A 13,329-nucleotide genomic window follows, 5' to 3' on the forward strand; every position below is an offset into this window, starting at 1 on the left:
ATCGAGGTCGGTGTCAGAGGTGAGACACAAATCAGGCGAGTCGACGTGCTTCCTCTTCCACTGGCTCTTCCTGGGAGGTTCCTCCGAAGAAGCCTCGGAAGGACCCCCAGGAAGGGAGGAATCCCCAATGGGGGTGACCTCAGGCCCCAGGGCTCCACTGTCTTGAGACAGGGGGACAACAAAGGAACAAGTCTCCATGCCAAGGGAAGGTGTTGGAGAGATGGTGGAGCTAGCCAAGGAAGATTTGGCTAAAGCACTCCTCATGGCCCTGAAGGCCGGAATCCCCGAATCCTGGGAAGGTCCGACCCCCGAGGCCACAGTAGAAGGCACTCCCGCAGCAGACGCACTGAGAGGGAGGCTTGGAACCGAAAGCCTCGGGCCCGAAGCGTCACCCCCAGGGCCGACTGAGGAGGTCTGTGTACCGAACTCAGACACGAAGGTCGGGGTTGGAGTAAGGGTCGGAGCCAACCCGAAAACCTCCACCGGCTCCACCAGCACAGACTCCAACGGTGCCGAGGCTGTTGGCGGAGGAACCAAGACAACAGGGTGGACAATCGGCTTCGGAGCCGACTGGGCTGGAGCAGAGACTAACTTTTGGAAGACTGGAGACTGAAACAGCCTTTGAAGCACCCTGTCAATATCAGAATCGGACATCCTCGAGGACTGAGAAGAGACCGATCCGAAAGACTAGGGGACCGGCTCCGAATAGTCTCAAGCAGTATCGGCGCCGAGGGAGATCCCACCAGCACAGCAATTTCCCTCGGAGCCGACGGGGACTTCGGTGCCGAGGTAGAAGAGTCTGAGCGAGCGACCCTTCTCGGCTCCGAAACCAATGGAGCCGAAGAAGGTGACCCGCCTCTCGATGCTCGAGCACTCGGCTCCGAGGACAGAGGAGTCGAGGCTGGAGGCACCGAGGCAGACTGCTCCGACCTCGGCTCCGAAGTCCGTGGAGCCGACGGAGAAGCCTGCCTTGATTTCTTTGCTGTCGGCTCAGACGGACTTGTTGGAGCCGAAGACTACTTCTTCCTGGAAGGAGAGAGGGAAGAAGATAAGGCCTCCTCAAAGGAAGGGGTGATTAGCCCCTTCAATATCAATTTGTTTTTTCTCTCTTGGAGGACACGAGAAGAAAAAGCGTGGCATATACTGCACGACTCTTGAAGGTGTTTAGGCCCTAAGCAATACACAGAGAATGGTCATCCGTTATAGACATCTTGTACCCACACTTGGTACATTTTTTAAAACCCGAAGGTCTATGCTCCTTCGACATCTCTACAAGGAAACACACTACCACAGACTAGACAAAAACTACCACAGAGATACCAATCCCTCTAACTTAAACAGGATAGGCCCACAGGCAAACTGTAACAGCTCTGCAGAGCGCGAGGGCAAGGCCCCTCTAACTAAAACGGGACCTTGTTGTTAGAGAAAAATTATATATACTAAAAAATACTAAGCAACACAAGGATATAACAATTATGAAGTAGAGCGCGAGGAAACCCACACTAATACGGCGGGAACCTAGCGCTAACAAAACTCACACACAAACTTTCTCAAAAACCACTCAAACAACAAGTAGCTGTTAAACAGCTTTTGGTTGAAAAATTAGAAATTTTCTGACAGAAAATCAGTCAGTAAAAGGTACTTAGCCCAGCCAAGTCGAGACCACGTCTATTGCTATCAAGTGGCAAACGAGATCTGGGGAAGTAGTGGTGGTGCATCCTGGGATATAAGATAGCTCAGCCAATTAGAGACTTCGCTCTATAGCATAGCGTGCCGAGTCGGAGCCGAGGATCGGCTCCGAACCCATCATTACAGAATGTAGGCGAGATAGGATCACATAACATCAAAAGATATACCTCCAAAATAAAGCAAATACACCAAAAAGGCTTTTAAGCATAGTAAAAGAAAGGAGAGGTATAGTAATAGAAAAACATGGGGCTGGAGGGTGGGTAACCAGGACTGCAACAGTGAATACACTAACATCTACATTTATGGTAAGTGTACACAACTGTACTATGTTCTTCGTGTTTCACTGTTGCAGTCATTACATTTGGGTAGAATCCCAAAGCTATGGTTGGGCGGATGGAATTATACAGCATTAGGAGCAGCTATAAGGCCCTGCAGGACAGCAGTGGCAAAGCCTGCTATGGATTTAGAGAAGAGAGGTAAATGGTAAGGTTTGGTGAACGTATGAACTGAGCTCCAGGTAGCAACTTCTAAAATGTCTGAGGTAGGAACCCCTCTGAGAAAGACCGCAGAAGTAGATGCAGCCCTGGTGGAATGAGATCTGATCCCCATGGGGAAAGGTTTACCGTGGTGCATGTAGCAGAAACTAATACAATGGCTTATCCATTTTGAAAAAGTCTGATTTGAAATAGCCCGTCTGCCCCTGCAGCAAATGCCACCAGTAATTGCTCAGATTTTCTTAGAGATTTTGTCCTGATAAGTAGAATCTTAGTTGTCGTGTACCATCCAACGAATGCAGAATCCGCTCACCCTTGTTCTGTGATTTTTGGGAAGAAAGTTGGTAGATGAATGGTCTGATGAAGAGTCACCCTAGATACCACTTTAGGCATAAAGGATGGATTGGCCCTGAGAACCACCCTGTCTGGGTAAAAAAAATAATAAAAGGCTCCACTGCCTTAAGAAGTTGTGTCTTCCACAACGTTCCATGTTAGTTGTCTTCTCGCCTTCTTTCTTGCTGGATGGGTTCGGAGCCGATCCTCGGTTCCGACTCGGCCTATACTATAGCTCGAGAGCTATTTTTACCGGCTCGAGGCAGCCCTATATCGCACAATACCATGCGCTAACTCCCCAGATCTCGTTTGGAAGCTAAGACATAGTATAAACAATAATATTATAATATTATAATCCTCTTATGAGAATAGATAACCTGCTAGTAACACTAAGGATACAAGGAAAAAGACGCAACATATCGTACCTCCAGAAATGGAAGGACTCAGAACCTCGAGTCTATCCAGGCTAGGGGGCAGGAGGGAGGGATGCAAGAAAGAAGGCAAGAAGAAGACAACTAACATGGAACGTTATATTAAGACATAACTTCTTAATGTTAAGTTGTCATTCTCGCCTTCATTCTTGCTGGATGGGACAGCATCCCTAGCATCTTAGTCCTGGGTGGCTCAATGGAACAGACTCCAGAGTACAGTGGAACCAAAATCAGCTCTATTTCTTGAGGCTAGATCAAGCTTGTAATGGGCAATAAAGGTATGTTTGGACGCCCATGTAGCTGCTGCACAAATGGCATCTAGTGGTAACCTTGCTTGAAAAGCCGTTGAAGTTGATAGTGCCCTGGTTGAATGAGCCTTAGGCCTTGAGGGAAGTTGCTTGTGTCTCAACTCATAGACCAAGGTAATAATAGATGTCAGCCATCTGACAAGAGTAACTTTCGATACCAGAAGCCCTTTCTTGCCTGCAGCATAAGAGAAACAGCTGGTCTGACTTTCTGAATTGTTCTGTCCTGTCTAGGTAATGCCGTAATTGGTGATTAACATCTAATGCATGTAATTTTTGTTCAGCCCTGTTGGTATAGTCTGGGAAAAAGACAGGTAAATCAATGGAGTGGTTTAGATTTGCTTCTGATAACACTTTTGGTAGAAAGGAAGGGTTTTTTCTGAGAGTTGCCCTGTCTTTACTTAAAACCAAATAAGGAGGACGGATAGACAAGGCTTGAAGTTCAGATACCCTTCTTGCAGATGTTATAGCTACTAAAAATAGCGTTTTCCAAGAAAGAAGTTTGAGGGAGCAAGAAGCTGCAGGTTTATAAGGGGGCAGAATTAGTGAGGTTAGAACTAAATTCAAATCCCATTGTGGGGGTGGATCTTTGACTGGAGGCCTGAGCAAAACGATGCCCTTGAGAAAGGCTTTACAGAGTTTGTGGGACATAATATTTGCTTCTGAGAGTCCAACATGAAAATTAGCAATGGCCGCTAATTGTACCCCGATAGTGGCCGATGATGAGACAGAATGAAAAAGCTCCGCCAGAAAGTCCAGAACCTCATGAATGGGTGCATGGAAAGGATCTAAGGACCTAGTTTGTGCCCAGTGTGAAAAACGCTTCCATTTACTCGCATAAGTCTTCCTAGTATTGGACTTATGGGAGGCCAGAATGATATCACGAACAGGAGGAGAAATAAGGGGAAGCCTGGCTAAGGCTGGAAGTGGAGCAACCAAGCTGTGAGGTTGATGGAATGTAGAGACTGATGCAGCTTGCCCGTGAGGTGGGTCAACAGATCCGAAAGGGGTTCCAGATGCCAAGGCTGTTCCAGTAGGTATTTGTGCAAGAACAGGAACCAAACTTGTCGAGGCCAAAACGGGGAAATGAGGATCATTTTGGATCTCAATGCGGTTGCTTTCTGAATTAATTGTGGGATCAACGGAAAAGGAGAAAAGGCATAAAGAAGACTCCGGGGTCAAACGTGAACAAGAGCGTCTCTGACGGGTTGGCCTGGCATAGGAAAAAGTGTGAAGAAATCGAGGCACTTGCTGTTTTGGGGAGTTGCGAAAAGGTCGCAGCAAGGCTGGCCCCACTTCCGAAAAATTCTGTCTGCTACCGCTTGATTTAGAGACCACTCGTGAGGCATGAGGATAGTTCTGCTCAATCTGTCTGCTATGACATTGGACTTCCCGGGGATGTGCGTTGCTATCAGAAACCATTGAGATGAAATCGCCCATTACCAAAGTCTGAGTGCTTCTCGACAGAGGGGATAGGACCTTGTTCCGCCCTGCTTGTTTATGTACCACACCACAGACATATTGTCCGTTTGAATTGCTATAGTCCCTGTGGAAATAGAGCTCTGAAGGGCTTGCAACGTCAAAAGCACAGCCCTCATCTCCAGGACATTTATGTGCAGGTGGCATTATGACTGTTGCCAAGTGCCCTGGACCGTCCTGCCCCGATAATGCCCCCCCCCCCACCCGATCAGGGAGGCCTCCGTTGTGACAGTGGCAACTGGAGGGAGGAGAACAAAGGGTCTGCCCTGAAAAAGCTGAGGGGAAACCATCCACCAGGAGAGATGTTTCTTGCAAGATGGGGTTATCAAAATGTTGTGGGTCATTGGTAGCTGTTGAAAGGACCAATGAGAAAACAGCATCCACTGAAGGAGCCTCATGTGGAAGTGGGCTAATGGAAGTAGAAGAATCGCCGCCGCCATGAGGCCCAACACTTTCAATACTAGCTTGACCTGGACTTTGTTGGGCTGAAAAGTACAGTTGTGTACATCTACCATAAATGTAGATGTTCGAGTGTCTTCACTGTTGCAGTCATAACTGTAGGGTGCTCCTGCCGGCAGGCAGCCCGAGGTCGGCCAGAATCCCAAAGTCTGGGTCCGGCGTCGGCTGTATAAGCTAGTATCCTGATGTCAGTACGCCTTGGTACATAGCCCTCAGCCGACGCCATCTTCTCCAGCCTTTCTTGCCCTAGATGTCAGAAGTCCCCAACAAATCAAAAATGAATCCAACAAGGAAACACAAATACACCACAAATAAGAGAGAAAGAGGGGATAGGAGGGAGGGAAACCCCGACTGCAACAGTGAAGACACTCTAACATCTACATTTATGGTAGGTGTACACAACTGTACTATGTTCTTCGTGTTTCACTGTTGCAGTCATAACTGTAGGGTGGAATCCCAAAGCAGTGTAGAGAGGGAGGAGGTTTTAGACAGAAGGGGAGGCAAGAATGCCCTGCAAGACAGCAGAGGCAAAGCCTGCCCTAGACTTAGAAAACAAGGGGAGATTGTAGTGCTTGGAAAAAGTATGCACAGAACTCCAAGTGGCAGCTTCCAAGATATCCTTGATAGGCACTCCTCTGAGGAAAGCTGTAGAAGTAGCAGCTGCTCTAGTAGAATGACTTCTAATGGTCCCTGGAAACTGTTTCCCATGATGAGTGTAACAAAAATCTGATTCCATAAGCAATCCATTTGGAAATAGTTTGTTTAGAAATAGGTTTTCCAAGAGAACTGGAGACAAAGGAAACAAACAATTGGTTAGACTTTCTGAAATCTTTAGTCTTGTCCAAGTAAAATCCTAACTGTATGTGCACATCCAATGAATGCAAAATCCTTTCCCCTTTATTTTGAGGATTTGGAAAGAAAGTAGGAAGGTGAATTGTCTGGTTCAAGGCCACTTTCGAAATCACCTTAGGCATGAAAGTAGGATTGGTCCTCAAGGATACTCTGTCCTGATGGAAAATAAGGTATGGTTCCACAGCCATGAGAGCTTGCAACTCTGAGACCCTTCTGGCAGAGGTCAATGCTAACAAAAGAACAGTCTTCCAAGATAGAAACTTAATATCTGAAGATGCAGCAGGCTCAAAAGGAGGCAAAGTAAGTTTTTCTAAAACATAATTAAGATCCCAGGCAGGGACAGGAGGGGTCCTTGGAGGCCGCAAATTTTTAGCCGCTCTCAAGAACTGCTTCACCAAAGGATGAGAAAAAACAGGAGGATCAGAACTGAAATGCGCAGAGATAGCAGAAGCATGAATCTTAATGGAGGAAAAGGAAAGTCCCTTAGATAAAAGTTCCGAAAGGTAAAGCAAAATAGAGGAAAGATCAGGAACCTGAGGATCAGAGCCTCGGTCTTGCATCCAAATAGAAAACCTCTTCCATTTAGAGGCATAAGATTTCCTAGTGCTAGGCCGTCTAGCTTCCAAAAGAACATCCAAAACTTGTTTGGGAAGACTAGAGGCAATCAAATTCCTTTGAAGAGCCAAGCTGCCAAGCAAAGGGTCTTGAGGTTGGAATGTAGTAACTGACCCTGATGCTGGGACAGAAGCGACGGGTACAGTGGAAGAATCCAAGGAGGCCCCAAGAACAGGAGCTTTAAGGTTGGATACCAAAACTGTCGAGGCCAATTTGGAGCAATCAAGATGAGGAACTTGGGCTTGTCCTGCTTTATCTTCAGTAGTACTCGAGGCAGTAGAGGAAGAGGAGGGAAGGCATATGCCGAAAGGCTTCTCCAGCTGAAGAACAGGGCATCCACTCTCCAAGCTGTTTTGTGGAAGGACCTGGTGCAAAAGCGAGGCAGCTGATTGAGATGGGATGCAAACAGATCTATCTGGGGACATCCCCAAACTGCAGTTATCCTGTTGAACAAGTTGGTGTCTAGCATCCATTCGTGAGGATCTGAAATGTTTCTGCTTAGGCTGTCTGCTAAGAGATTCTGTTTCCCTGGAATGAATTGAGCCTGGAGATGCAGATTCAAATTTAGAGCTGTGTCCCATAAACCCATAGCTAGTCTGCAAAGGGGGTATGAATGAGAACCCCCCTGCTTGTTGATGTACCACATGACCGTGGTGTTGTCTGTGCGAATTAGCAGAGGCCCTGGTTGCAAAAGGTTTTTGAAGGCTAAAAAGGCATTTTGAACTGCCAACATTTCCTTCAGATTGATGTGCCAGTGAAGATGGTCCTTTGTCCAGGTTCCCTGCTGGCAATTGTCTAGAAAGTGTGCTCCCCAAGCATAATCCGAGGCGTCCGTGGTTAGGATTTGAGTAGGTTGAGGGAGACGAAAAGGTTTTCTTTCGTTTAAAATGCATGCCCTGGACCACCAGAAGAACTCCTTCTGGAGGCAGGGGATCAGAGGAATCAGAATATCCAGATCGTGGTAATGCTGTGACCATACACTTTTCAGATACCATTGAAGCTTTCAAATGTGAAGCCTTGCGTTTGGAATCAACAGAATGCAGGAAGCCATGTAGCCCAGAGCCTGCAGGAATTTCCTTGCAGTGAGCTGAGATAGAGTTGCCAAGGTGTTGAATGTAGAAGCCAGCTGAGTTTGTTTTTCTGGAGTGAGGTAGGCCCTTTGTAAGGTTGTATTTAAAAGGGCTCCCAAGAATACCATTTGTTGAGAAGGGATCAAATGTGACTTTTTTATGTTCACTGAGAATCCCAGTAGTAGGAGAAGACGTTGAACAAAGTCCAGATGTTGAAGCAGAAGATCTTTGCTGTCTGCCTGAATAAGGCAGTCGTCCAAATAGGGGTAAATCTGGATCCCCTGAAGTCTACAGTAAGCCACTACTGGTGACAGGCACTTGGTGAAGACTCTGGGCGCAGTAGATAAACCAAAGGGCAGAACAGAGAATTGAAAGTGCCTCGAACCTGCCTTGAACCTGAGGAATTTCCTGCGTTCTTGTCTGATAGGGATATGCAAATAGGCTTCCTTTAAGTCCAATGTCACCATCCAGGCGTCCTGAGAGAGCATTGGAATAAGCTGTTGCAGAGTAAGCATCTTGAACTTTGGAATTTCCAAAAAGGTGTTTAACACAGAAAGGTCCAGAATAGGTCTCCATGAGTTTTGTTTTCTGGGAACCAGAAACAGCCTTGAATAAAACCCTTTTCCCATTTCTGAGAGTGGAACAGGCTCTATGGCTCTCATGGCCAGAAGAGCATCCACTTGAGTTAAGGCCTCTGACCATTGAAGTTTTGGCAGATCTGGCCAACCGTGAGTCCTTGGCAAAGTGTGAAAGTGGAACTTGTAACCTTTTAAAATCACGTCCAATACCCATCTGTCCTGGGTAATGTGTCCAATTTCTGTAAAAAAGAGACAGTTTTCCTCCGAGAGGGGCGTCCAGGTAAAGAGGTCCTGAAGCCCAACCGAGAGAGTCATTGAGTTTGTTTTCTTTGAGATTGGGATCCGTCTTCTCCCCTTCTAGGTGAAGAAGCAGTCCATTGTCTAGATCTGTACGAGGTCTGGCCTTGACCACGACCTCTAGAGCGTCTATATCTTCCCCTTTGAGGCCTGTCAGACGTGGGAAAGGACCAATTTTTAGAGGGCCAATTCCTGGAAAATCTAGGAGGCTGAACTTGCAAGAAATCTTTTACAGTCTGCATGGACTTTGCCTTTTCTTCCATCTTTTTAATAACTTCCTCAGCCTTAGAACCAAAAAGAACATCTTGTTGAACAGGGGCATCTAATAACTTAGCCTTAACCTGTTCAGGTAAACTTTGTTCACAAAGCCAGGCATGTCTCCTAATCACAGTACCAGAGGCAGCAGCCCTGCAGGAAGCATCCAAAGCATCAAAACCACAATGTAAGCTATGCTTGTTAACCTGTTCAGTAGCATGCAAAACATCCTGAATTTCCTTATCCTCTGCACAAGCAGGGAGGGAAGCAAGCTTTTGCTTTAAAACAGACAAAAGAAACTGCTGATATTTAAACATATGAAATTGGCAATTTAAAGCCCTTACAGACAGGGTAGCAGAAGTATATACTTTTTTACCCCACCTGTCTAAAGCACGAGAATCCTTCTCGGAGGGAATAGGATTTTTAGAAGTAGCAACCTTAGCAGCCTTAGAGCCCTGAGAAATAGTTTCAGGATCTGCAGAAGGATTTTTAAATAAAAATAAATGAGAGTCAGGAACCCTATAAAATCTATCAGGCTTAGAAGGAGCAGGAGGCATGGAATCAGGATTCAAATTAGCCTCAGAAAAAGCATCATCTACAATGTCCAAGACAGGAGGGATAGCTAAAGGCCTATGCTGAGGAAGAAGAAGAAATTCTCTAAGCCTTTTAGAAGCAGAATATTCCTGTCCTTCCCAATGAAAATGCTCCCTCATCTCATGCAGGGTTTCCCCAAAAGAAAAATCCTCAGGCGGAGAGGCCGAGGGCAAAGAATCCTCAGCATCCGAATCCTCATAAGGGGGAAAGGAATAGTCCTGATCAGAGGAAGAAACAGAAGATATAGAAGCCTGGTCAGAGGAATCAAAAGTAAAATCCTGTCGAGGCCTTTTCTCAGGAGGGGGGTGAGAACCCCTAATCATTGTAAGCAAATCTTCAGCCATCCTCAATAATTGTTTTTGTGTCTTGTGAGTGGATTCAGAAGCAACTTGAGCTGAAACTTTAGACTTAGTAGGAGTCTTTGTCTTTGCCTTTGCCTTTGAAATGGTAATGTGAGTAGGCCTGAAAACCCCCTCAGAAGCCGGTACCTGCACAGCGGTTCCAGACCCATCTGAAGGAGCGACGTCCGAAGGTCCTGCAGCGGTTAAGGTAGTGGGCCTTGATGGCTCCCCGTGGGAGTCCGTATCGGCCATCGGTTCAGAAGTGGCGGACGACAGAGGCTGCAAAAGCGCCTCACTGACGACAGCTGAACCGGACGCTGGCTCCAGCTGCAACGAGTCCTGTTTGGACCTCGGAGGCCTGTCTTTGTCTTTGCGCTTCTTTTGAACTCCGGTAGTGTCAGACGACATTCTATAATTGAAGCGTCTGCCAAAATAATTTAAAGCCCAATCGTACCTTCGCTTGATAGTACGAGAGTTGAACCTGGCACAGAACCGACAACAAGAAACGTCGTGGTCAGGGCCTAAGCAAGGTAGACAGTAAGAGTGGAAATCTTTATGAGGTATTTGTTTCCCACACGCTATACAATTAACTTTTTCTGACATCGGAGGAACAAGAAAAAGATTCCCCAACGGGGTACTTAGCTTTGAGAAGAGAAGTAACAACTTCGGACCGACAACAACCAAAAATGCTGTTCGAAAATCGCCAACCAACGTTTTGCGAGCTGCTTTCCACCGAACGGCAAGAAAGACTGGAGAAGATGGCGTCGGCTGAGGGCTATGTACCAAGGCGTACTGACGTCAGGATACTAGCTTATACAGCCGACGCCGGACCCAGACTTTGGGATTCTGGCCGACCTCGGGCTGCCTGCCGGCAGGAGCACCCTACAGTTATGACTGCAACAGTGAAACACGAAGAACATCAGGGGCTGAACATTCCGCCTTATGTCTGTCACCCTGAGGTGATAATGTTGCAGACATTTCTGTGGTGGTTAATATGGCGTCTATAAAGTTTATACATTGACAAGGCGACAAGGAGGACTTTGCAAAATTTATAGAAATACCCAGACTGTTGCAAAGCTGAATAGTGTAATCCCTGGCCATTATGAGATCCTGTTTGGTGGTAGTGGAAATGAGCCAGTCGTCTAAGTATGGAAACACCTGAAATCCTTTCTGTCTCAGGTGAGCCGTGACCACTGCCAAACATTTGGTGAACACCCGGGGGGCTGTGGTGAGACCAAAGGGCAGGGCCCTGAATTGAAAATGACCGACTCACAGCTGGAAGCGGAGAAACCTCGTGGAGGGTCTGTGTATCTTTATATGGTAGTACGCGTCCTGGAGGTCTAACTAGCACATCCAGTTGTCTGTGCCCAGGGTAGAATAGACTGCAGTGTTACCATCGTAAATTTTGTCTTTAGTACAGAGAAGTTTAACCTGCTGAGGTCCAAAATGGGTCTCCATTCTCCTGTCTTTTTTGGTCCCAAAAAGAACCTGGAGTAAATTCCGGATCCTAGCTGATCTGCTGGGACTGCCTGGATGACTTTTTTTTTTTTTAACAGCTTTTTTATTTCTAGCTGAGCCTGACCCCTTTGTGCGGGTGATACGTCTGGTAGGGGTTTTGGCGATTGTACCGGAGGGTAAGTGAAAGGGATTTTGTAACCCTCTATATGATCTTCTGTACCCATGTGTCTTGGGAGAGGGATTGCCAGGCTTCCGGGTATAGAGGTAATCTTCCCCCAACTGCCTCCGAAGGCGGACAGTCGGGCAGCTTCTCAGGGATGCTGAAAGGGTTGGTCAGGAAAAGATTCCCTAGAGCCCTGGTTCTGAGGACCCCCTTTGCCCCTGGGGCGGCGTCTGTTATTTCCCCCTCTGCCCCTAGGGGGAAATTCACCCCGTGCGGCAGGCGCGACTCCCTGAGGTTTGCGGAACCACATCTTTCCTCCCTTCTGTCCCTTAGGATAAGGTCTAGAAGGCATGGAAAAACGGACTCCCACGGCAGAGAGAGTCTCACCATCTTGCTCGCATCTGGTGAGGGTATTCTTCACCTGAGGTCCGAACAATTCCGAACAGTCAAAGGCGGTGTTGAAGGAAGCCTTGAAGGGATCGGCAAAGTTACAGAGTCGCATCCAAGCATGACCTCTCAACGCAACGCCTGTGCCAGCGGCCCTACTCGCTCCATCGGCTGCATAAGAGATAAGCCGCATGGAGGAGTTAACAATGGAGTTCAGGGTAGCCAGCTGAGTTTATTTTGTCCTTAAACCCCACAGCAGAAGAATCATGTACCGTTTCACCCAGCTCTTTGAGCAAGTCTCTCTGAAGGCGGGTGAAATGGCAAATAGTTCAGCGATCGCATAGAAAAGGTCGCTTAAGCAAAGGTCCGCTTGCCGTACCTGTCCATGGTCCTGGACTCTGTTAGGAGGATGAACAGATACAGAAGGATCAGCCAATTCCTTCTTAGTGGCTGCTGCTACCACCATAGCATCAACTGAAACACCTTTGGTGAGAAAGGATTTGTCATCTGGTGCAGAAATAAATTTAGGCCTCCTAGGGGTAGGTTCCATTGAATCAGGAGCTGCCCACGCCTTTCTAGCAACTACCTCCATTAGTGGGTCGAAAGGGGGAGACACCCAGGAGGTGGAAGGGCGAGATCCAAAGGAGTCAAGGTAAACAGACTCGTCCTCGGAAGGTTTGAGAGTGGACCAATTCCCCCTCTGTCTTAGGATTTCCAGGATGTCTGAAAAGGAGACATCCTCACAGGGGGATCTGGGGGAACCTTCCGACTCATCCAAGTCTGTGTCCGACGTGACAGACTCGGGGGAGTCTATGTGCTTCCTCCTGCACTTTCTTTTCCTAGGGGGTTCACCTGAAACTTCAGGGAAGCCCTCGGAAGAGGAGGAGACACCCAAGGTGGGTAACCACACGCTTTGGATCTCTGCTGTCAGGTGCAAGAGGATGGCCAGAGACCGTAACAGGCACTATAGAGGGAGGAGCCGCAGAACTTAACCTTGGAGTGGACACTGGGCCCAGCACACTCATCACCTCGAAGGCTCCCCTATCAGATACCAAAGGTAGCACCGGCTCCAAAGAAACCGGAACCACCCCCGGAACAGACAGAGAAGGCTTCGAGAATGATGTTGGGGCCGAACTAACCAGAGCCAAAGCTCAGAGAGGGAGAGCGGGGTCGGACAAGGGTCCGGTGCCACTCGCCCTCACCCCCCCGGAGCAGACAATGGAGTCTCGGCGCCCGGACCTCTCCACGGATGGAACCAATGAAGAGGTCAGAGCCGAAGGAGGAAGTATCGGCTCCGACGTGGGCAAGGTCATGGAGAGCCTGGATGACCTTGATGAATGAGTCCTATGACTCCGCTCCGATGAGAGGGGACCTCAGAGCCGATCTGACGGACTCTAGCAAAGGAGACCTAGAGCACTTGCGCACTGGGGTCTGCTCCGATGATGGCTTCGGAGCGGAAACCACTTTGCTCGACTTGGAGCCAGCTGGAACCGAGGTCGGAGCAGTCTCGATAATGCCAGCCCTCGGCT

General features: G+C 47.9%; 1 protein-coding gene across 1 annotated transcript in view; it reads right to left on the reverse strand.

Moving 5' to 3' along the window:
* RAD21 (RAD21 cohesin complex component) overlaps positions 1 to 13,329 on the reverse strand; it is a 2,133,215-nt gene that overhangs the window by 1,666,835 nt on the left and 453,051 nt on the right. The window lies entirely within an intron of this gene.

Source organism: Protopterus annectens, chromosome 3.part1 (assembly GCF_019279795.1).
Source record: "Protopterus annectens isolate FY-2018-M chromosome 3.part1, PAN1.0, whole genome shotgun sequence".
Classification (NCBI taxonomy): Eukaryota; Metazoa; Chordata; order Ceratodontiformes; family Protopteridae; genus Protopterus; species Protopterus annectens.